Source organism: Giraffa tippelskirchi, chromosome 7 (genome assembly GCF_054371585.1).
Source record: "Giraffa tippelskirchi isolate mGirTip1 chromosome 7, T2T-mGirTip1v1.2.pri, whole genome shotgun sequence".
Classification (NCBI taxonomy): domain Eukaryota; kingdom Metazoa; phylum Chordata; class Mammalia; order Artiodactyla; family Giraffidae; genus Giraffa; species Giraffa tippelskirchi.
The window spans coordinates 49,508,361-49,532,660 of NC_137281.1; the positions used below are offsets into that span (position 1 = coordinate 49,508,361).

At 48.6% G+C, this 24,300-nt stretch overlaps 1 protein-coding gene across 11 annotated transcripts in view; it reads right to left on the bottom strand.

The window, feature by feature from the left end:
• Positions 1-24,300, bottom strand: part of KIAA0513 (KIAA0513 ortholog) — a 65,047-nt gene that overhangs the window by 31,603 nt on the left and 9,144 nt on the right. For 4 of the 11 annotated variants that reach the window (XR_014059958.1, XM_081511565.1, XM_081511563.1 and 1 more), the window contains exon 1: positions 24,125-24,231. The exons of 5 other annotated variants lie outside the window; for them this stretch is intronic. The gene's annotated coding sequence lies outside the window, so the exon portion shown is untranslated. Of the gene's footprint in view, positions 1-18,094; positions 18,243-23,937; positions 24,232-24,300 lie in introns of those variants that run through there. 2 more of the 11 variants (XM_081511569.1, XM_081511570.1) reach the window with 2 other exon arrangements.

Below are 24,300 nucleotides of genomic sequence, written 5' to 3' on the forward strand. Positions count from 1 at the left end.
GCATCTGTTCCCCGAGTGCCCCTCCCCCTCTATAGGCCCAGGTCACAGACAGACCTCCTGGGCTGGCCCAGGGCGGCAGCGGTGAGGAGGAGCCTCAGCCTGGCTGCAGAGGCTGGCCCCGCAAGCCCCAGCCAGACCTCAGCCACTACTGAGGCTTGCGGAAACCTGCTCCCTGTTGCTCAGAACCTCTCCTACAGCAAGACAACAGCAGGGACCTCCATCCACCTCTGCAGGGGCTGACTGGCTCAGTCCCCAGCTCCTGACAGAGAAATCCACTCAGCGATTTCGGGCTGGGTGTTAACTGACATTGTCCTGGAATCAGGAAGAAATGTGGGGCCATTTGGGGCTTTGAGGCAACAGTCGTTCCAATGAATGAATACATGTCAAATAAGAAGTGTCAGGGCTGTCCTTTTAGATGTCAGCTGTTCAGATTTATGCCCAGTCGATGTGGATCAAGGACAATGTCAGGCCAGTGGGATCAAAGGAAACCATTACTGCAGTTGGGCAATTAATGTAGTGGAGCTTCCTGGCAGCCAAAGCAAAAGAGGGGAATTATGCTCAGTCATAAGATTCTTTCCATTCTGACAAATTTATTTGTAGATGAACCTTATCTAGACACCGAATTTAAAAATCAATTTGACAAGAAAATCCTCATATGAAGAGCATTGATTATTACAGTGAAAGTCTCTAACAAGTTTCTGCAAAAGATACAGAGATGCTGAAACACATGTTTTTAAAATGACTCTCCAGGACTCCCCTGGTAGTCCAGTGGTTAGAACTCTGTGCTTCCAATGTAGGGGATGGTGCAGGTTCGACCCCTGGTCAGAAAAGTAAGATCCTGCATGCCGCACGCATGGCCAAAAATAAATACAGTGAAATGAAATGACTCTCCAAAAACCGAAAGGTGTATGTTACATCCATTGGGAGCAGGTATCTGTCTGGCTGGAGCATGCTATGGGGTGAAGGTGAGCTCTCGTTGGTGATGTCGGGATGCAGCATCACGAACCTGGAGACGTCACAGTTAATATGCCCCCGAGGGTCCCTCTCCCTCAAGTCCAATGTCACCGCAGGGCTTCTGGCCAGCCCCAGTCACCAACCATTCACGGCTGAACTCTCTGAAGAGCACTTGCGCCAACATTCTGACTTGGTGATCAAAACAGGGCCATGAGAGCTGGAGGGGGGCAGGGCAGGGCCACCCTCAAGGCCCTGCTCAAAGCACCAGCTCAGGGCCTCCTATCAGGATGGGAGCCCACGCTGGTTATGGAGATGGGAGCTGAGCACCTGGTGATGAATCACAACCCACAGCGGGAGTCTCCGAATCACATCTCTCACTGCTGAGGAAGCGGAGAAGATGGGTGGGGAGGGGGACAAACGTAACTGGTTTCAAAAGGGAAGGCGGTGGACACTGGGGCAGAGTGAGAGCCGTGTCAGGGAACATCCGGAGGTCTAAGCAGGGTGGGTCTGTGAGCACAGGACCGTGAAGCAGCGAGGACGAGGTCAGAGCCTGATGCCAAACTGAGCTCACGCCGTGTGTGCGTGTGTGTGTGTGCTGTGTGTGCATGTGTGTGTGCTGTGTGTGCGTGTGTGTGCTGTGTGTGCTGTGTGCATGTGTGTGCATGTGTGTGTGCTGTGTGTGCGTGTGTGTGTGTGCTGTGTGTGTGTGTGTGTGTGTGTGTGCGCTGTGTGTGCATTTCTTGCAGATTCATACACCAGGGCAATGCTGTGGGAATAGCACGTGGGCTTTAGCAAGGACTAGACAAATGCATTACAGCTTTGAGGACAAAACAGAAAAATGTGGCCCGAACACTGTGTAATTAGATGCATACACAGTTTTTTGCATTTTAAGATCTCTGAGATCAGAGGTGTCTTAGCACTGCTTCCAGCCAGGCCCATCAAGATACATATGTCTCTGCTCAGAGATAAAATTGGTACCTCTTTTATTTTAAAAAAAAATTTTATTATTTATTTTTTTGGCCCCGCACCATGCAGCATGTAGGATCTTAGTTCCCCGACCAGGAATTGAACCTGTACCCCTTGCATTGGCAGCTCAGAGACTTAACCACTGGACTGCCAGGGAAACCCCAGCCTCTATCTTTGAATAACTCATAAATTATTAGTGAGGGAACCTGACAGTCCAACCCAAAGTTTCACAAGTCCACGGTACGCATGCCACGAGTCAAAACGACAAACTCAAAACTGACCTTCGGCTGCACTGTCAGGAACACCTGATCCAAAACCTGAAAGATGGTTTCACTCAACTCTGCCTCTGCTGGTCAGGTAGTTCCTGGAACATTCTGTCCAACCCCACACCCTAGAAGGAGCCAGCAGCTCCTCTTAGGGAGGCAAATCGGAGTAAACATGTCCGGAGACCCAGGCCTTGTGCTCCCCAGGCGTAGGGCCAAGAGCAGCCCAGCAGGATACACCAGTTTGGAAAAGTATTTTAATGTGATAAATGCTTGTAAGACTTGTGGAAAAGGAGAAAGCTACTGAGAATCTGGAGTGTGCTTAGTTGCTCAGTCGTGTCCGACTCTGTAGCCCACCAGGTTGCTCTGTCCATGGGATTCTGCAGGCAAGAATACTGGAGTGGGTTGCCATGCTCTCCTCCAGGGAATCTTCCCAACCCAGGGATCAAACCCGGGTCTACCCGCATTGCAGGTGGATTCTTTACCATCTGAGCCACTAGGGAAGCCCAAGAATCTGGAGGGCAACCCAAAAAATGAAAATAAAAACAAAATCCCACCTGATAACCATGTCACGTAAGCAATGGTGAGAAACTCAAGGGGGATTTACTGAGGGGGTGAGTAACTTGGGAGAAGAGACAGAGGATTCAAATATGGGAGGAGTGGCCATGTGACCAAGCGATCAGATTGTCCTCTGTGGTTCCAGTAGGAAGAGCAGAGTCCCAGCAAGGTAACTGTCTCCACCCCCAGAATGGACCCTCCAGAGTCTCTTTCTTGAAAAGGAAGTCGGAAGCAGAAGGTGTTAGTGGGAGAGGCCACGGGACCGCTAGGGTTTTGTGCCATTTCCAACCCGAGATAACACTTTATGACACTGAATGCAGGTTTTTCTCCATTGCAGCTGTTGTAATGTTATATCTGAAAACAGTTCCTATTTTATGACCTCCAGGAAGAAGCAAAGGTCTCAAATATTCACAGTTCACAGGAAAAAAAGATAAGGGGCCATCTGCTGGCTCCCTCACACCTGACCTTGGTGGGTCAATATTAAAACTACCAGGACGGGCTGGGCACTGTGCTAAGGTGGGGAATAGGGTCGTAGAGGAGACAAGTTTCCTATAGTCTGGTGCAGGGTGCCTCCCTTGGTTCAGCAACGCTGCAGAAGGCTCCAGGAATTCAACCAGCCCTAAGTGGATCAGGGAGGAAGAAAAAGGTATACTATGATTACAAACCAATGGCTCCTCCCCAGTCTAAGTCTTTGAAATTTCTTAGTTTTTCCAAAGTTGCTCTAAGTCTCAACTCAAAAGTTATCTCTCATCAGTGCTTGGAAATACCTTTTGCACTTTACTGATGCCTAATTCATCCCAGGTAATTCCTCAATGAATTGGCAAGCCTTGAGTTTAAGGCAACAAAGGAGGAGTTTGGTGATGGGTGTTTTCCATCAATTCTCACCACTAACTTACCGAATTGACTGCACTACAACCAAACGTTAGAACTTACTGGGCACACCCCGTCCCTCCATGAGCAGCTGCACTCCTTTTTTTTTTTTTTTTTGGCTGCACCTCGAGGCAGTTGGGATCCCCAACCAGGGATCGAACCCATACCCCTACAGTGGAGTCCTAACCACTGGACCACCAGGGACGTCCCAGCTGCACTTCTTTAGTAAAAGGACACAGATGAAAATTCAGTGACAGCTGGGTTCCATCTGGATACAGACGGACTTGGCCTTCCATCCTTCTGGGTAATTTGGCAAAATAACTGCCTCCTACCCGAGCCCCTGGCACAGAGACAGCCGCACTTAACTGAACTTAAATAGGCTCCCTAAAAAGATCTGATCCTTGGTCCTTCTCCTAGAGCCCAAGGGGGGCGAGGGATGGAACTCAACAAACACCCATCCTCTTTGAACTCGGTGCTTTGCTCCGGCAGCCCAACGCAGGGCCAGGACAAAGAGCCGTGCACACTGGCCACCTGTGCCTCCTCAGGAGGGTCAGTTCTTGGCAAGTCCTCCTGGATGCGGGATCACCTGGAGGCCTCGGGGAGCCCTTGGCTTGACATCACAAGTGACCGTCACTGGTTGGCCGTGACATCGTCATCTCTGGCTGGTGGTCAAGGTGCTCTGCTGTCTGGAGCTGGTCAAGGCTGCTCATGCAGTTCTACAGTGGCCACATGCAGAGGGGATGCTGCTCTCATTCAAAAGCAACCCCACATAAGCATGAGGTTGTTGGTTTCTTCAAGACAGAACTTTCCCATAATCAGGCTACTTCCCTCTCTCTCTCCCTCCCTCCCCGTCCCTCCTTGTCTCCCTCTCTCTCTGACACACACTGGGCCTTTGCTAACACTTTCTTCATTTCCTTATACACACCAACCACTTTCCTCTGGCTAAATCTCTTGGCACATCCAACCCCTGCTCTGCAACATGGAGAAATCTGAAAATGGTGGTTGTCACACTCGTGTTCTCTCTAGGTCATCTGTGGTCTTTTGAAATCCTCCCTGGTGTTGAAATACATTTAACAATATTTTTAAAGCCTATCTAACTTACCCTAAGAAAATAGCCCCCAAAACCTCTATGCAGCAAGCTTTACAACAACAAAAGGAAAGTGAAAATAAACTAAACGTTCAACAAGAAACGTGTCAATTTTGCTGTTAATTCTGGCACTTCACTGAAATATGACAGAGAAAATAATGACAACATGGCACTGTGAAAATGCTTATGTTAAATGAAAATGAAGCAGAAAATGAAAAACAAAGATGTAATATTATATTCTCCCTGTAATTACAACTATGTAGAAATAATACAGGACAATGCCACAGCTATCCTGTCTGCCTTACACTGTTCTTATAAGGATCAAATGAACTAATAAAGCAAACCAGAAAAAAAAAAAAGTAAAATGGCTAAAGTACCGTATGAATTCTGAATGGTATTTATATTAGGCATGTGAAGAGTGTTCAGTACATGAACTGACAGGGCAATGGGAACTTTTAAGATCTCATCAGTATCAGAGACCCTGGAGAAAACTGCTACTTCCAAAGTTCTGCCTTATGATTTTCAAATGCTCTTTGCTTTTGTTTGCGTCAACAAGTGTAGACAGAAATTCAGTGACAGCCATTGGTATTAATGGTCCTCTCATTCAGAAAATCTTTTAAAAAAGCAAGAGTTATTCTTGCAATAAAGGCTTTGCTTTACTTGAGTGAGACAGAGAGGAAGGGAGAGAGGGAGACAGGGGATGGGGAGAGAGAGAAGAATCTACTTTAAGAGATTAATTCTTTATCAAGCCCAGGTCAGATTCTGTAGCACGAGGCTATACATTGATGACCACCTGGATACAAATACTTAAATACACTGAAGATTCTCAACTCTCAGAGAGATCTTTCCCAGCTTCTCCATGTACACCTTTCCTAATACCCCAAACGGAGAGGAATACAGCTCAGGTGCCTATAGTCAAACCATTCCCTTCAACCCGGCAGACTGATGAGTGAGGAGGAATTCCCTCCTCATTGTGCAAGGCCAGATATGTAATGATGGAATGAGCGGAGCTCAAGGGTTCCTTCCATCAGTCCTCTATGTGATGCTGCACATCAAGTATTTCTGTTACTATTTTCCAAATCCTTCAATCTTTATCCTTTTATTTTCCTCTTTCCCCACACGAACCACAGTTCTCCTGCACCAGCTTCATCCTGACTTCCTCATGTCTCTGTTTAACCCAGATTTCTTCATCGAATGTCTCTCAAAACAGCCGTCTTCCGGCTTCCTTATGGTTCTGAGTGAGCAGAGTAATTAAGCACACACTCCATCCCATCTCACCTACTGAGTGTGGCTATAAAACCTGGACAGGATGGACAGGGCAGCTGTTTGAGGGCTCTGAAAAGCAAACAGTAGCAGGCCGAGGAGGGAAGATGACCAGAATTTGAAGCCCCGCCAAAGTGGGGGTGATTCTGCCTCCTCCCGACTCCAAGACCCCAGCCTGGACTGCATACAACCCAGTACTCAGAAAGAGGCTCCAGAAGCCGAGCGCTGGCGTGGGGAGCAGGGAAGGGGTGGCCTAATTCTCAGAGACAGTGGGCCCAAACCCAGGGCTTTTCCTCTCCTATGCTTCTGTCTTCTTGGTGTTCTCATGTCCCAGTCCCCAGCAACCCCCCAACAGCAGAGGGGTCCACAGGTGCCTAAAGCTTTGAGGCAGGGAAGCTTCCTTTTCAACTGGAGGAGCCAAAGGAGGTGAAAACCCCACTGGACTTTTCTCTCTTGGTCGTCCTCTTGCTTAGTCACGGATGTGAGCTAAGTCCCAGGAAGAGCGTAGCAGAGAGGAGAAATAAGGCACCTCCTTCCAGGCTGAAAAGCCAAAGAAAGAGGCCTCTGGAACTGGAAAGGGCCGGGGAGACAGTGGAATGGGAGATGCTCAGGAGAACAACCCCATAAAGCGGTCTACGAGTGCTCCTGGGATCAGCCCTGAGCTCAGCATGTGCAGATACAAGCCTGAGCGGCATACTGGGGACTCGGAGCACCGAGCCTCAGGAGAAAACGCGGGACCACACTGGTGACACACACAGCAATCTGAAGAGCATCATGAAGGCTTGGAAAACACAACTGACGTGGAAACCCACAGAGGGCTGGCAGGGATCTAGAATCTGAACTCAAACGGGTCAAGTGCCTGCTACAACAAAGATGGTAACATTCTCCACAGGATTCAAACAAGACCCAGAGTCTCATAATGTAATATTCATATATTCAAGATCAACCCAGAATTGCTCAATATACAAAGAACCAGGAGAATCCTCAACTCAGATGGGAAAGGATAATCAGTTGATGCCAGTACCAAGATGACAAAGTATTGGAATTAATTAAGACTTCAAAGTCATTATTATAAAGAATACTCAAAGGAGTAAGGGGGGACATTCTTGAAATAAAGGTAAAGACAAAAAGTCTCAGCAAAGAAACAAGAAGTGAAGAAGAATCAAATGAAAATTTTAGAAGTACAAAATACTGTAACTGAAAAATTTAAAACCACTAGAAAGGTGCAATAGCAGGATGAACACGATAAAGGAAAGAGACAGTGAACAAGAAGACAGATCAATAAAAATGATCTAATCTGAACAACAGAGATGAAAAAAAAAACACACAGGTTTTTTAAAAAGCGAGTAGAGCCTTGGGGACTTGTGGAGCAAAACTGAAGGGTCTAACATCTGTGTCATTAGAGTCCTAGAAGAAGAGAAGAAAGAAGATGGTGCAAAAAATATACCTGTTGGCCATGCCCTCCACAGTGTGACATTGCTGGGTGATAATTCACACAGATCAGTGAATCAGGAAAGAGTCCAGAAACAGCCCCATACAAGTAGATCCAACTGAGTTTTGACAAAGATCCAAAAGCCATTCAATGGCACAAGGACAGCCATTTCAACAACAAATGGTGTTGAGACAACTGGACATCCATGAGCAAAGAAATAAGTAAATAGATAAACCTTCACCTGAAACCTTCACACCTTATAAAAATTATCTCAAATGGATCACAGAGCAAATGTAAAACAAAATTATAAAAACTTTTCAACTAAAACAATGTGAAGAGTTCTAAGATATGACATTTGAAAGCACAGTTCACAAAAGGAAAAGTTGATATACTACACTCCATAAAAATTAAAAATGTTTCTCTGTTAAAAATACTGTTAAAAAAAAAGACAAGCTAGAGACTAGGAGAAAATATTTGCAAATCACATATCCAATGAGGGACTTGTATACAGAAAATAGAAAGCACTCTCAAAACCTAACAGTAAGAAAACAAGCCAACCTAACAAGGGGCAAAAGAACAGACATTTCGCCAGAGGTGATACAGATGGTAAGTAAGTACATGAAAAGGTATTTGACATCATTAGTCATGAGGGAAAGGCAGATTAAAACCATCGTGAGCCACCAACTGGAGTTTCCCTGGTAGCTCAGCTGGTAAAGAATCTACCTGCAATGCAGGAAACCCCAGTTCAATCCCTGGGTCGGGAAGATCCCCTGGAAAAGGGATAGGCTACCCACTCCAGTATTCTTGCCTGAAGAATCCCATGGATAGAGGAGCCTAGAGGGCTACAGTCCATGGGGTCGCAAAGAGTCAGACACGACTGAAGCAACTTAGCACAGAGCCACCAATTACATACCTGCTAAAATGGCTAAAATAAAAAATACTAGTCATATCAAGTGTTAACAAGAATGCTGAGCAACTGGAACTCTAATATACATTGTTGGCAGGAATGCAAAAAGGTTTGCCAGCTGTTTTGGTTTTGCTTTTTAAGTAAACTTTGAAATTTTAGGGTAGTTTTAGATTTACAAAAAAGCTTCCTTGGTGGCTCAGATGGTAAAGAATTGGCCTGCAGTGCAGGAGATGTGGATTCGACCCCTGTGTCAGGAAGATCCCCTGGAGAAGGGAATGTCAACTCACTCCTTGCCAGGAGAATTTCACGGACAGAGGAGCCTGGTGGGCTACAGTCCATGTGGTCGCACAGAGACAGACATGACTGAGCAACTAACACTTTCACTTTTTTCACTTTACTGTAGACCTACCGTATACCCCATATCGCTTTCCCTATTGTTAGCATCTTGTATTAGTTACGTGTGTTTGTTATTATTCATGAATCAGTATTAATCCAGTCTCATTAACTGAAATATGTACTTTATTCACATCTCCTCAATCTCTTCCTAATGCCCTTTTTCTGTTCCAGGATCCCACATGACACTGTCATCCTGTCTCCTCAAGGCTACAGGAGTTTCTCAGATTCCCCTTGTTTTTGAAAACCACAACAATTCTGAGCTGTATTTGTGTATATTTTGTAGAATGCGCCTTAGTGGAGATCTGTCTGAGATTTTTCTCATGGTTAGACTAGGGTTATGGGTGTTGGGGAGGAAGACCGCAGACAGAAGGTACCATTTCTATCCTATCATTACAAAGGCACATACTATCAACACAACTCCTCCCAGGTGACCTTGATGATCAGGCTGAGGTCATACTTACCAGGCTTCTCCACTGAGAGTGCTCTTTTGTTTATCTCCCTTTCCAAACTGTGCTCTTTGGAAGGCTGTCGTTGTGGGCAGGCCTCCTTTAAGGAACGGGGAGTTATACTCCAAGCCCTTCAGGGTGGAGGATATACAGACATCATTTGGAATTCTTCTGGATGGGAGATTTGGGAAGTTTCTTATAAACATATACTTATCACACACACCCACTCCTAGATATGTATTTAAGAGAAATGAAAACTCAGGGTCACACAAAAATCTGTACACAAATGTTTCTAGCAACTCTATTCATAACTGTCCCAAACTGAAAATACCCCAAATGTCCTTCTCCGGTGAATGACTAAACAAACTGTGGTGTACCCATACTACAGTCAAACTCTCAGCAATAAAATCCCACCACACGTAACACCTTGGTGAACCTCAAACGCATGATGCTGAGTGAAAAACACTGTCCTTGGAATTTCACCTACACCCTGACTCCATTTATAAGACTTGCTCCAACAGATGGGGGTCAGGGGTTGCCAGGAGTTAGGGATGGGGTGCAACAAACAACAAAAGGAAATGTGGGGGTGATGGAGAAAATGTTTTGCCTCTTAACTGAATTCGTGTTTACACGAATCTGCACATATTTTTAAATACACAGAACTGTACTCCAAAAAAGTCAATTTTACTACTTGTTGTTTAGTCGGTCAGTCATGTCCAACTCTTTGTGGCCCCATGGACTGCAGCACGCCAGGCTTCCCTATCTTCCACTCTCTCCCAGAGTTGGCCCAAACTGAATTTTACTATATGTTAATTAAAAAAAGAGGTGGAAGCAGCGAGCCAAGTGCCTAGAACAGGGACTAACAGATAAATAGTAGTTTCCTTCTCTTATAAAAAGCGGGGCCTTAGAGACTCCAGACCCCACAGCTCCATGGCTGATGTTCATCCAGCCTAGCACGTGCCCTAGATGTCTTGTTTGGCGGGCACCTGTGTCCACATTTCTTCCAGGTGTCCATTTGGAACCACACAACCTTCCTGACAAACAGGTCTGGACCTGAATCCTTGGAGAACAGGGTCAAACAAATCAGTCCTTTCAATCCCTGTGCCAAACGAGCTTACAGGACACCACCTTCCTACACATGGGCCACCCTTCCTCTGCAGGCAGACAGGGTCAGACACGTGAGACAAGAGGTGGAGAACTGGGCAGGTCCTCGACCCCAGAGTGATTTTTCCGTGATTTCGCATCCTTTGTCTACATGGAGGAAGGGGTCATGTAGGGAGGAAGAAGCCATGTAGGAAGAAAGTACTCTGGATCAAGTCAGTTTTAAAACAAAACAGCTAAGGCAATGCTAGTAGAATAGCCACATATCACAGGTGTGGATATGCAGTGAAGACACATAGAAAGGTTTAATGAGAGAAAAACTCACAGAGACGACTCTCCCCAGATTCTCTACAGGAAGTGCAAACAGCCAAAGACCAAAGTAACGACAGTCAAGTTAAGAGCAACTCTCTGCATCAGAGAAAGCGGGCTGCGGCAGTGCAAGCGCCTAGCCCACTGGCCTCCCCAGGGCTGCGCACAGCTCCCCACCACCAGCCAGCGTCTCCTTTCCAACGCCCTCCCTCGGCCGGCGGCCACTGGAGAGGGGGTCCAGTCACAGGTCTGAGACAAGGACAAAAGCCCAAGCTGGACATAAGGATCAAGGTCAGCCACCCAGAGGAGTTCCATTAAGCCTAGAGAAGGTCAACAGAGCCTGCAGAGGCTGGAAGACAGGCCACCTGTGCTCCCAACATGCAGGGCAGAGTCCCCTCCTCTGCAATAAGTGACTTGGGATCACTGAATCTTTGAAATGGGACTCAATTTCAAGAGCCTCCCGCAACTGTCTTAAAATAGTCATGGGCCCTCCACTTAAGAACCAAATACAAGGATCCGCTCCCCAGAGAGCACGCTCACTTTGCTGTAAGAGCCTGAGACGCTCTGGGAGGACCCCGGCCCCTCTCCACCCACCCTTTCCTGCCGAGGAAACGTCAGGGAACACATCTGTCTGTCAGAGATCACGCCCGTGACTAGGGATGGACCCCCCCTTTCAGTGGAAGGAGCTGCTGGGAGAGTTGGGGGTCTCATGCTTCTGCACACAGAAAATGCAGTCAAAGCTCCCCTCTGGGACCACCAGGGAGGGCCCTGGTCTCCGAGTCACCTCCTTGAAAGCCTGGGCTGGGTGACACAGGAGTCCCTTCCTGGGGACTCAGGGCTCCTGACTTGCACCCCAGGCCCAGGGTCACCTCCTCCCTTCAAATTCATCCTATGGACCCAGCTTCCTCACGACTGACTGGGCAAAGGCTGAGCTGCAGAGGCCGCACCAAGTGTCCATGAGGAGAAAAGACAAGACTTCTTTCTGAGCCGCTGTGGTTTTCAGGAAACAAGATGTGGGGAAATGCTCACACCTTTCTAAAAACATGAAGGTCCACAGAAGGCACCTGAGGCAGTTGAAGACACGTCAGTCACGCAGGGCAGAACTGCCCAAGAAAGAAGAGACCAGCTGTGTAGGGCGGCGTCTGCTCCTGGAAGCAACGGGGCCGCCGGGGAGCGGGCCATGCTCTCCGGGCTCGGCCACGCCTGAAGCTCTGCCAGCCATCAGCCCACCCCTCCAACCAAGGCCCGGAGTTCAAGAGAACTGGGGCAACGCCTCTGGGTCCCCTGCCGAGATGAGACAGGACGCCCACCTCCAGGCTGCCACCTCTACAGCTGGTTTTGCTTGTTCCTTCCTGGAGTGATTGGCCCATTTCCCCATTCCGTGTGTGTGTGTTGGGGGGGGCAGGTGTTAGTCGTTCAGTCGTGTCCAGCTCTTTGAGTTCCCTGGACTGTCAGCCTGCCAGGCTCCTCTGTCCATGGGATCTCCCCAGCAAGCATACTGGAATAGATAGCCATTCCCTTCTCCAGGGGATCTTCCCAACCCAGGGATCCAACCTGGGTCTCCTTCATTACAGGCGGATTCCTTTTACTGTCTGAACCACCAGGGAACCCCCCATTTTCCCACTGCTGCCCCCTTACTGAGCAAATGTGTCTTCCTAAAATGCCACTCCAGACTCTCGTGTTAACAGAAGAGATCCCATGTGCTCTTTAGACTGAGTATTCCTGAAAACGTGACATGGAGGAAAGTGTCATCCCATCAAGAAGACCAGATCAGCCCTGCTAGGTTGTTCCAGTGACCAGAAAGACAGAGGGACAGAGAGAGAGACAGAAAGAATGAGAGAGACAGACAGAGAGACACAGAGAGGGAGACAACGGGGTGAGACAATGGTCCAGCACTGCAGGACCTAATGACAGAGCATCATCGACTCTACAAAGAAATCTGAGATGTGAAATCAGAGTCTTTTATCAAACCTTTTCAAGATTCTCATACCACTCATGATAGAAGCTACACACAATTACATTTTCCTAAAAATTAAAAGACGCTTACTCCTTGGAAGGAAGGTTATGGCCAACCTGAATAGCATATTTAAAAGCAGAGACATTACTTTGCCAACAAAAGTCCGTCTAGTCAAGGCCATGGTTTTTCCAGTGGTCATGTATGGATGTGAGAGTTGGACGGTGAAGAAAGCTGAGCGCCGAAGAATTGATTCTTTTGAACTGTGGTGTTGGAGAAGACTCGTGAGAGTCCCTTGGACTGCAAGGAGATCCAATCAATCCATCCTAAAAGAGATCAATCCTGGGTGTTCATTGGAAGGTCTGATGTTGAAGCTGAAACTCCAATACTTTGGCCACCTCATGTGAAGGGTTGACTCATTGGAAAAGACCCTAATGCTGGGTAAGATTGGGGGCGGGAGGAGAAGGGGACAACAGAGGATGAGATGGTTGGATGGCATCACTGACTCGATGGACATGGGTTTGGGTAGACTCCGGGAGTTGGTGATGGACAGAGAGGCCTGGTGTGCTGCAATTCATGGGGTCGCAAAGAGTCGGACACGACTGAGCGACTGAACTGAACTGAAAAATTTTTTCCCCTTGCAAATTTGAATCTGAATAAAAGGACGGCATTTGCAGACATTGCAAAACAAGACACTGCTCCCACCTCTCAGCAAGCACCGGAGACCTCCGGCCACACCTGAGCACCGCTATGGCTCCTGGCGTGACGTGCCCTCCAGAAGGACTGTTGCTTCAGCCAACGACAATGGTACGAGAAAGCCAAGGTGGCTTGGACTGTCCTTTCCGTAATGCTGGGCCTATTATTTAGCACTTTTTAATAATTAACTAACTGATAATTACTATCAACACTCAGTGTATGCTCACGACACACCAGGCCCCGAGCTAGCGCTCTATATGGAGAACCTGCTTTAATTCTCCTGTAACACAGGAGCTAGGTTATTATTATTCCCATTTTACAGCTGAAGAAACTTCAAGGCTTAGAGAAGCTGTCTAAAGAGCTTTTTAGATAAGTATTTTAAACTAACTGTCTAAAGCCACAGAGCTAAGTAAGAAAGTCTAGATAAGCCCCGGCAGAGTCTGGGTCCACGACCTTGCTGTAAGGCAAGGCGGTAACTGCTCACTGGGAGACAGATAAACATGCTCGAGGGAGCTGTCAATGGATTACTGCTCCCTCACCAATCCCTACCGGAGAAGACAAGCTAGAGGTCTTCCTGTTTGGAAGTGATGCAGGCAATGTCAGATTTGGCAGTGTGACATTTTTTACAAAGCATTTAAAGAAGCTTTTGAATTCCTACTTTAGCAGAGACTGGCGAACACACAGGCCTTAGTGCTTTTCACCCACAAATGCTACGGGCCTTAATGAAAAAAAAAACTGAATGATTCTAAAATAACAATAAAAGAAGAAAAGGAGATGTTGGGCTTCCCTGGTGGCTCAGATGGTAAAGAATCTGCCTGCAATGTAGGAGACCCTGGTTTGATCTCTGGGTCAGGCAGATCCCCTGAAGAAGGGCATGGCAACCCACTCCAGTATTCTTTCCTGGGAAATCCCATGGACAGAGGAGGCTGGTGGGCAACAGTCCACAGAGTCACAAACACTTGGACAAGATTAAGCAACTAACACTTGCAAAGGAGCAGGAACCAAACAATTATGCACTAAGTGATTCCAGATTTTATTTTACTTGAATACAACCCCAAAGTGTTAGTGTCAGATGAGACTTTAGATTTCTAGAAGACAGTGGGGGCTGGCAGACAGACAAGAAAGGGATGGGGAGGGGCTTCTCCGGCAGTCCAGTGGTTAAACCAATGTGTTTCCAAAGCAGGGGTACTGGGTTCAATCCCTGGTTGGTGAACTAAGATTCCACAGGCCGCTCAGCACGGCCAAAAGATTTAAAAAAAATTTTTTTTTTTAATTAAAAAAAAGAAAGGGATGAGGAGGCTGACAGGAAGCTCAGGGGAAAGGTAGAGACTCACGGAAGCCGCTTTAAGATGGGAAATGGTGACACAGGGAAGGGACAGAGTGTCAGCAAAGCCGCACAGCGGCGCACACGCAGCTGTGTCTGGAGCCCACACTTCTGCCCACAACAGCGCCGACCGAGTGAAACAGAGAACTAGGGACATGAGGGAGCACTCCTGCCCCGGGGCTGGTTTGACATCTCTCTGCTCAGTGCCGAATCCTGCAACTTTCATTGTCGAAGGCCAAGGACACAGCTGCTGCCTCTCATCTCGGATGGAGGCAGTGCCAGCGTGATGAATGAAACGTGTTATCCTGTAGAGTTCAGGTTACGTGTGTGACCAACATTTATTAAGTGCTTACCACGTTGTGGGAACTGTGATTAGGTCCTAGAGACACAAAGATGAATAAGATATAGGCCTTCCTTTCCCAAACACCATCTAAGAAGAGACAGACATAAGTGAATGATTATAGCAAGGGGGACCAGTGCTGCCATTCCAGGATGCAGGTGTGAATGGAAGACCGGAAGCAGAAGCAGGCAATACTGCCTGGGGAAGACCTGGACTACACTGTTCGGGTCAAATCTGGTGGGAGCCTGCCAGCCAGGCAAGGGGAGACACTGCAGAGAAAACAGCACGTGGGACTTCCAACGATCTAGCAGTCAGGGGGTGTGGTTCTATCCCTGGTCAGGGAACTGAGATCCTGCATGCTGTGAGGTGTGGCCAAAAAGTAAAAAGAAACAAAAAAGAAAACAGCAAGAAGCAGCAGGTGAGAGACAGTAGTAATTCCCAACACACACACACACACACACACACACACACACGAAGCAGCAGGCGAGAGACAGTAGTAATCCCCAACACACACACACACACATACACACAGATGTTCAGACTTACTCAGACACACAGATGTTCAGACGTGACCTAGTCAGAGGACTGAGGATGAGAAAGATCATCAAGTGTAGAACAACGCCACTTAACGTTTCCAAGTATTCTCTAAAAGTGTAAACCTGAAACTTAACATCAATCCCTTTTCTACCTACAATAGTATGGGAGCTGAACTCTCTGATTTTGGGGGGGCGTTCATATTTAACAAGAATTGAAACAGGTGTGATTCTGCACTGCAGTCCTGCTTATGAGTATAAGTACATGTCTGTTTGTCTGCTTGAAAATGTAGATGGCGGATGTTGACTTCGACGTAGGCGGCAAGAAACGGGTTTCCGCTCCTGCTTTGCTGCAAAGGTTGCCAAACGTCTTCCATGGGCGTAAAGCACATGGATCCACAGTTCTCAGCACGGGCTTCTCAAGACGTCTTCCCTGTAGAATTCTAATTTGTGCTGCAAACGTGGAGTGGCATTTTTTTTTTTCATCTCAAAGGCTTTAGCTGGAGGCAGTGCCTGTTTGGTCTGCCCTTTTAGGAAAAGAAATGCTAAATAGGGGTGGGTTTACATGAAAAGGAGACAAGGGAATGAAAAGACAGGGCCGGCACAAAACCTGTCAAGTTTCTGGAGACTAATAACCTCCTTGATGTTACCAGAGGCAACTCAGAAATGCAGCCAACAGGAAGCCACATTGATCGACAGCAGGGCTCCAGCAGCACACATGCTGGATAATTCTCGGCAGTGGGGGCTGTTCTGTGCACTCGCCAGCATCCCTGGCCTCCACCCACGGATGCCTGAAGCACCACCCAGCTGTGACGAGCAGAAGGTCCCTAGATGTTGTCCCCAGTTGAAATCCCTGATCTAGATTAACTCCCAGCAGTAACAACACCACAGAGGCTCAATCCTGTTCACTGCTTCCTTTTGAAAATCCTTTTCTTGGTAGTATCACCGTCACCCAGCAAATAAGCTCAGTAAAGAACCATCACAATGGGCCTGTGACATACCCAAGTCCTGATATGAAGCAGTTAAGGACCTACGAGAAACAGGAAATCTTGTGCATGAAATTCCCCTTATTAAAGGAGGCTCTAAATGGCAGTGACTACTCAGTTGCCTCTGGGATGTGAAGAGGAGGGAGACGTGGTTCGTTTGTTCGGTCATGTGTTTGTTTGATCACTCAGCAAACATTCTTAAGCATCACAGGGTGCCCGGCGCTATGCCAAGTGGACAAGGCAAACAAGTCCAGACCTCCAGGAGCATGTGCTCAAATCAGAGAACAGAGGTAAACAGACAGCATCATGCTCCCCATCCTAAGTGCAGTGATGAATGAAACAAAATGAAACAAAAGCACAAGCGGGATAGGGCTGCAGCCACTGTTCCTGTGGGGTCGTTTAGCCAGGGAACATGATTCACTCCAACTGAGACATGCTGACCACACAGACCCCAGACTTAGCGCAGGAAGAGAATGTAAGCTGTCTTGTTAACAGTTTTTTATATTGATTAGATATGTCAATGACCATGTCCTGGGCATACTAGATTAAATAAAATCTACTATTAAAGTTAACTGGGACTGTTGCACTGACTTGTTTGTGCAGCAGCTAGAACTGAAGCCCACATGTGTGGCTCACCCTGCCCTTCTATTCCTTCAGCCTGAGAAATCTCCACTGCCCACCAGCAGCCCGGCCCCAGCAAACGGCAAGTTGACAGGCTCTGTGGTGGGAATGAACTTGGCCTGGTTGAGGCTGGCGGGGCTACCACATGCTAGGCAGGAACTTGGGAGCCAAGTTAAGGAGTCGGGGTTTCATCCCAGGAGCACTGGGAGAGACCTGGAGGGTTTGCCTCAGGGGAATGCCACGATCTGATTTTAACTGTGCAAAGATGCTGCGCTCTGGTGGCTGTGCAGAGACGGGACAGGTGAGGACAGCAAAGGACCACTGGGCGGGAGGGGTCAATCTCTGGGACCCCTCAGGTTTTGGCTCCGGCTCCTTCAGGTGACCTGAGAGATGAAGTCCGAGATGTTGCTTCCTTCGTGGGGCACAAGGGTCTTAATTCCCTGTACATTACATTTTGATTATGTCAACAACCTTTACTCCCCAAGAACAAGACAATGAAATTTTTTCATCATCCAGATCGGGCCTCGGGCTCCTGAGAGTGATCCTGCTGCTTCTCGAAGTCCAGAATTACCTGCCTCCGGACCAGCTTCCTTCTGTGCACCGGTTTCCTATTTCCTGTGCATCGCCACACGAATTAAGCCTTTCACTGTTCTGCATCTCACTGAATTCTTGGACTTCATTCTTGGCATTTACTATGAACTAGTTTTCTTTTCTGAGGGTTCCCCCCCAATACTTTTCCTGGGCCCTATTTTTGCATCTTAGCTTCCCTGCTTCACCCTCAAAACCCCTCACTCAAGGATGTCAGCTGAACAGTAACCCTCCAAGCTCATTAACTCTGGAATTTTCCGTTTGCGCTGATGTTTCTAGATTTTCCTTTTCCCCTGCTTGTTGGTCATCACTGACACTGGTGAGTCATCGGCTCTGAGTCATGCCTGGCCAGGATGCAAAGGCCTAGGAGCACACCTGTCTGTGAAAGGCTGGCCCTTGGGAACATGGCCCGCACCCAGCACGAGCTTCCACACATGGATTCAGTAACAAAGGAGAAAAAACAATCCCCTTGACTCTCTTTTTTTTCCCTCCAGATTTACCATTTCTTTCAGCTTTTGGTGGAGATGATTCCCACAGTGCAATGCGTCTTGATCATTCAGTTTGCATCTTCAGAGGCGGAAGGAAGTTTCCAGAGGGAGCCCAGAAGGCCCCAAAGATGAGAGGCTTTTCTTCCATGACGTCTCTCCTCTGTCACGGGACACAAGAGTGTCAACCCCATGTGCCACGCTGGGACACCACCTTTTGAGAGCTATGAAGATACCACCAAACTGCGTAAAACATGGAGGATGGGCCCCACCCCAGACCAGGAAACAGGAGAGATGAGCTGTAAATGCAGCGTGGTACTTGGACTGGACCTGCGTGAACCTGAGAGCCAGCGCTGCCCTCACAGGCTGTGACGGGAGGCACACAGGCCTCCTCGCCAGGGCTAACCCTGAAGTTCAAGGCACCGAATCTGAACTCATAGATAACAAGCTCTGTTCCCACTCTCCTCCCTGAAGGCCCCCCGCTCTACCATTACAGATTCCTTCTTTTCTAAGCATCTCCCTTCTAAATATAAAACTCTTGGCAGAGGTGTTGCCATCAGCTCTCAGCACCTGGGAACAGACCAGCCTAACAGGTCCCTACAGCAAGGGGTGTGAAAAGGCAGGAGGCATGAAAAGTCAGGATGGGAGCACAGTGTGGGGGATGACATGGGGTGGGATGGGGGTGGCACTTGGGGACATTAAAGGACATCCAGTCTCCGCAAAGAGACACAGAAAGGGGCAGAGATGGTGTCGCTGGGGAGGAGACTGGGAAGCCAGGGGAGGGGAGGCAGAGACAGAAATCACTTTTTCCTGGATATCCTCCCGTATCATTTGAGTTTTGTACCATCTGCATGAAATTACCCAGCCAACAAAAAATTAAATAAGGGAGGGACGGGTATTGGGTATCTGGGTGAGACGAAGCCAGCAATAAAAAGGCCTCCGAAGGCGAAGGGACAAGTTACATTGGACGCTCTGATCACAGGCTGCCCTGCTCTCACCGCCCCTAACCCCACCCTCCACCCACCAGGCCCAAATCACAAGTTTTTCTAGCAACTCCTGTATGGCCCTTTTTCTGATCCTTTTTCAGGGTCAAAATCTGAGACACTGAAACTCAGAATTCTCAAAAGCCTTACTTATAAGCCCCTCAGAATCACCAGGAAAGTCCCACAAGGGAAAAATGTGACTGCTCTGATATTGTGGCCTCCGGCTCCGAACGGCTGCATGAGGCTGGACATGGGAACATCATGTCCAGCTGCACCATTTATCTCGCCATCAGGGAGCTAACCCTCCGCCACAAGGACAGGGACAGAAGAGTGCCAAGGGAGCAGTCATCCCCCCAGAGCCCCTTGGAGCTGTTGGGGAAACTCCTCATCCTGCCCCAGGCTGGAGCCACCACGGAGACCTGACTGCCAGCGGCTGGGAGGAGAGGACACGGCTCTGCAGGCAGTCGGGAGGTTTGTGCAGTCCTGGATGACCCTGCGCAAGTCCCTCTACGGCTCAGATCCTCCCTCTCCTCGCCCAGGACATACCTAGAGCACAAGCTGTAAGTTGCAAGTTGTAAGGATCACAAATGCTTTAGAGACAAACATCCAAATCCATGTCATTATCCCGAAAAATAACCTGGCCCCCTCCTGCCAGTTTTACCCTTTAAAATGTTACTGGATCTCGAAGTTAGAAGGTGTTATGCTTTGAACATTCCATGAACTCAACCATGGAAAGAGATGCTGAGGGACCTCCCTGGTGGTCCAGTGGCTAAGACTCTGTGCTCCCAATGCAGGGGACCCGGGAGCTAGATCCCACATGCCACAACTAAATATCCTGCATGCTGCAACTAAGACCTGGCACAGCCAACTAAATAAACATTTTTTTTTTTTACGTCATAAAGTCATAATGGAATAGGTTGGGCCCCAAATCCAGTGACTGGTGCCCTTATAAGAAGAGACAGGGAGACACACACAGAGGGAAGATCCTGTGAAAACACACATATACACACACAGACACACAGGGAGAAGGCCATGTGACCACAGAGGCAGGGATGGGGGTGTCAAACAGCTGCAAGCTGAGGAACAGAAAGGATGGCTGGAAACCCCCAGAGGCTGAGAGGGGGGCAGGAACAGATACTGCCTCTGAGCCCCAAGAAGGAACCAACCCTGCTGACACCTTGATTTTGCACATCTTGTCTCCTGATCTGTAAGAAAATAATTATCTCTTGTTTAAAATCCCCCAGTTTGTGGTACTTTGTTACAACAGCCCTAGGAGACTCTGAAAGAAAACTGATCTGGTTTTACCGTCTGTCTAAAGCTTAAAATTCTCTGGCCTGACAGTCAGCTGACCAGCCTACGGATGGCTGTCTCTAGTAAAAGAAGACTAACTTATTATCTACCAATGCAGCAATCCCTCTTATCTTTGACAAGGTCTGTTATAAAAATCATTCATTTAGCAAATATTTATTGAGCACCTACTACATGTCAGGCACTCTTTGGGGCACTGTTGATACAATGTTAAATGGGGAGCCGACACCAAAAGCAAGTACACATATGGCCATTTCTGATACCAATGATGAAAGCAAAACAATACAACATGAGCAAAGTGGGTTGGGGACCAGGATGCAATTATTTAGATTGTTAGGGGAGGTCCCACAAAGCTTGTGATATTGGACCAGTGACCTGAATGACAAGGAGTCAGCCATGGGAGAATCTGGCTGGAGGAACAGCCAGTGCAAAGGCCCTGAGACAGAGCAAGTTAGACCCAGTCAAGGCCCAGAAAGAAGGAGGGACTTTTGTTGAGGGAGGGAGTGGCAACTGATGAAGTGGGAGCAACAAGGAAAGTCAGTCAGTCCTTGCATAGTGGGCCCAGATAAGAAGCTTGCATCTGATCCCAAGACTATTGAGATGTCACTGGGGAGAGACATGATTTGATTCAAAGTTGTTTTTCTTTTAAATCACTCAGGGACTTCCCTGGTGGTATAGTGGCTAAGAATCTGCCTGCCAATTCAGGGGACACAGGTTTAAAACCTGGTCTAGGAAGATTCCTATGTTGCCAAGCAACTGAGCCTGCAAGCCACAACTACTGAGCTCAAATGCCACAACAACTGAAGCCTGTGCACCTGGAGCCTGCGCTCCTCAACACGAGAACTTTCACCTTTGTCATTCCAGATCTACACATCCACTGATGCGCCCCAGACCACCTTGACTTTTTTTAAATTGTTTTGTACCACTGACCTGCTGAAACACACTCAGATAACTTCCTCTGGTGTCCTTTTTTAGATCTAGATGCTCAGATCAAGAAAATGGGATTCAAGCTTATTTTTCCCTAATGAGAACAGCTGTGCCCTCTTTAAAGAGGAAAAAGAAAAAAAAAAAAAGCATTGCCATAACGCAAACAATGCCATGTATTAAAAAAAAACTGGATAAAACAAACAAAAGTACTGGGTCAACTCTTCAGGTTTCACAACCACTGCATTTTTCTTCTGGGTGGAGGACAAGGAAAACGATTATGGCAAGTGTCCCTAGAATTGCCTTGGTCTGTTGCATCACACAGCTGAAGACACCTAGACTATTAGGAAACTCTGAGCGCTTGAGCAAAAGACACTCCCTGCAATCATACTTCCCACTAGGTTTCTCAAGGACCTACAAACAAATCTGAGTACACGCAGATGCTCAAGCCTGGGGTAGAAGGACGTGGTGAACAGCATCTACGCTTGAGAGCCATGCTGCCTCAGCGAGCAGGGAAAGCAGTGGGAGACAGGGATGCTGAGAATCCCTCGGGCCCTGGGATGTGTGTGTCATCGGCCTGCATCCTGCATCCCGCTCAGCAGAGCAGCGATGCGCCACTGCATCTGGTGTCAGACAGCTAGGCTTAACACTCTGCTTTGCCCCTACTAGCTAAGTGATCATGAGCAAGCCATTTAGCTTCAGTTTCCTCATCTGTGACATTTACGAAGATCAGTTAAGATTCTGTGTGTGACAGCCCTTTGCAAATTACTCTGTGGTGTAAAAGTGAGGGGTTATCATTGGCAATAAGGATTTGTACTCCTCCCTTTGCATGTCATACGGGTTGACTTTCCCTGACTTTCTCTCTTCCTAGGCTGCTTTTGATGTTTCTTTTCACCTGATTATTTTCTTTTGAGAGAAGGGAAGACAGACAGAGGCAGGTAGCATGATGACTCATTTCACCTTAAACCTTTCCGAAAAACTGTCCTAAAAGAAGTGCCCTCAGAGCCATTTTGTTGCTGCTCAGTCGTGTCTGACTCTTTGCAACCCCACGGACTGTACCCTGCCAGGCTCCTCTGTCCATGAGGTTCTCCAGGAAAGAATACTGGAGTGGGTTGCCATTTCCTTCTCCAGGGGATCTTCCTGGACCAAGGATCAAACCTATGTCTTCAGCACTGGCAGGCAGATTCCTTACCAATGAGGCACCTGAGAAGCCCTTCAGAGCCATTTGGAGCCACCCTATAGCAATTTACTTCCGAAGAACCAAAGCTATTGTCATGCAAAAAGGACTATGTCTAATATCTGTGGATATTCTGCATTGTCTGGAAATCTGTAGCGAATTATTTAAGGTTTGTGATTTACTCAGGTCATTGAGTAGTTTTTCATTGGCCTTAGTTGCTGTGTTCTGAAATAATACAAACTATCTTCACATTAACCCACACATGCCATACAAAAGACAAACACGGCAGAAAATCACAGGAATGTATTCCAGAACCAAATGAGAAGTTAGAGATAATCTGCTCAGTAAAATGCATATGCCTGAGTCCTCAGCCATCTTCATCTCTTTAATGGAAAAAGAACTTCATGAGTCAACTTTCTCATTGTGAGCTGATCTCAATAGCCGATCGCCCTGTGCTTCAAATGAGTAAGCAGTCCTATTTCTGCACCAAGTGGAAATAAAAGCCAGTGACAGCCCAAGGGAGAGATGCAACAAGAGGAAAACACACACTTCCAAACAGAACCACGGAAAGGTGGAAAGAAGCGCTCACGTGTAATACAGCTGAATTTTTTTCTTTGCTTAATTCGGTGTTAAGCATCTTAGGTTGCTCTGGTTTAGGTTGAGAGAGGGTGTGCCTCGAATCAAATGAGCTCCAAACCTCAGCTTTAGGTGACAATGGTCTGGAGGGTGGCCTGGTCCCTGACAGCTGTCAGCTTGCCTCTATCATTTACTTACCCCAGCGAGTCAAGCTGCACATCAAGCTCCTCACCTGTGCCAGCTCAGAGGTGAGTTTCTGCCCTGTCTGCAGGCTGGCACCCTGGCCTCACACTTAACCCGAGTCACAGGAGCTGGCCAGTGCCTACTGACAAGTCCTCTTCCTCCTCCCAAACCCAATCAACCTACAACCCGGGGAAGCGCAGACCCCACGCAAGGGGAAACTCACACCCAGCTCCAGAAAATCCCCATCCTGTCCTTTCCAAGACCCTGGTCCCTGGCCCAGGCCACCCTGAAGCAGCTGCTCTCCACAGCGCTGGTACCGCGGCCCCGCAGCAAAGCTCCTCCTGCTCCCGACCACCGCGGGGAGGAGGGGGCCGCGGGGAGGCGGGCCGAGCCCTTCTCCTGTGCCCCCACACCGCCCCCGCTGCCGCTTCAGAAGCAGAGGGGAAGCAAACTTAAAGCCCAGCACGCAGCACAACTCACCAAGTGTCTTCCCCATCCCGGTTCGAGGAAGCCCCTCCCCAGCACGCTCGTCCAGGAGTGGGGGGGGGGGAGGTTTCCACCCCCCAAACTGGGGAACCGGCTCCATTCCTAAGCCACCCGGCGACACCGTCAGCCGCCAGGGATGGGGACACCTTTTCCAGCACCCCCCGCCCAGGGATCGCCCTGCTCCCCGCAAGGTGGGCTCTTGGTCCCCCCCGCTTCCTCACCTCAGCGCGAGCCGAGGCCGACCCCGCAGAGCCCCCCGGGACCCCGGCCCTCATCCGACCACCCTTCACCCGCCGGTCCCCGGGCGCTCCGGCTGCTGCCCCTCGGAGAGCGAGCCCCCGCGCCGCCCACAGAGCCTGGTACGCCGTACCCCCTCACGGGCGCCAGCGAGCCCCCCGCCCCTCTCACCGCGGCGGGGGTCGGCAGGCCGGGCGTGCAGAGGAGCGAGCGCGCGGGCGGGCGCTTTCGGGCTCGGTGGTGCTGCCACTGCGCCGGCCCCAGAGCCGGGTCCTTCTGAGGCGCCGGCCCGCGCGAACTGTCACTCAGCAGCCCGGGCCCGCCCCCCACTGGCCCGGACTGCGCAG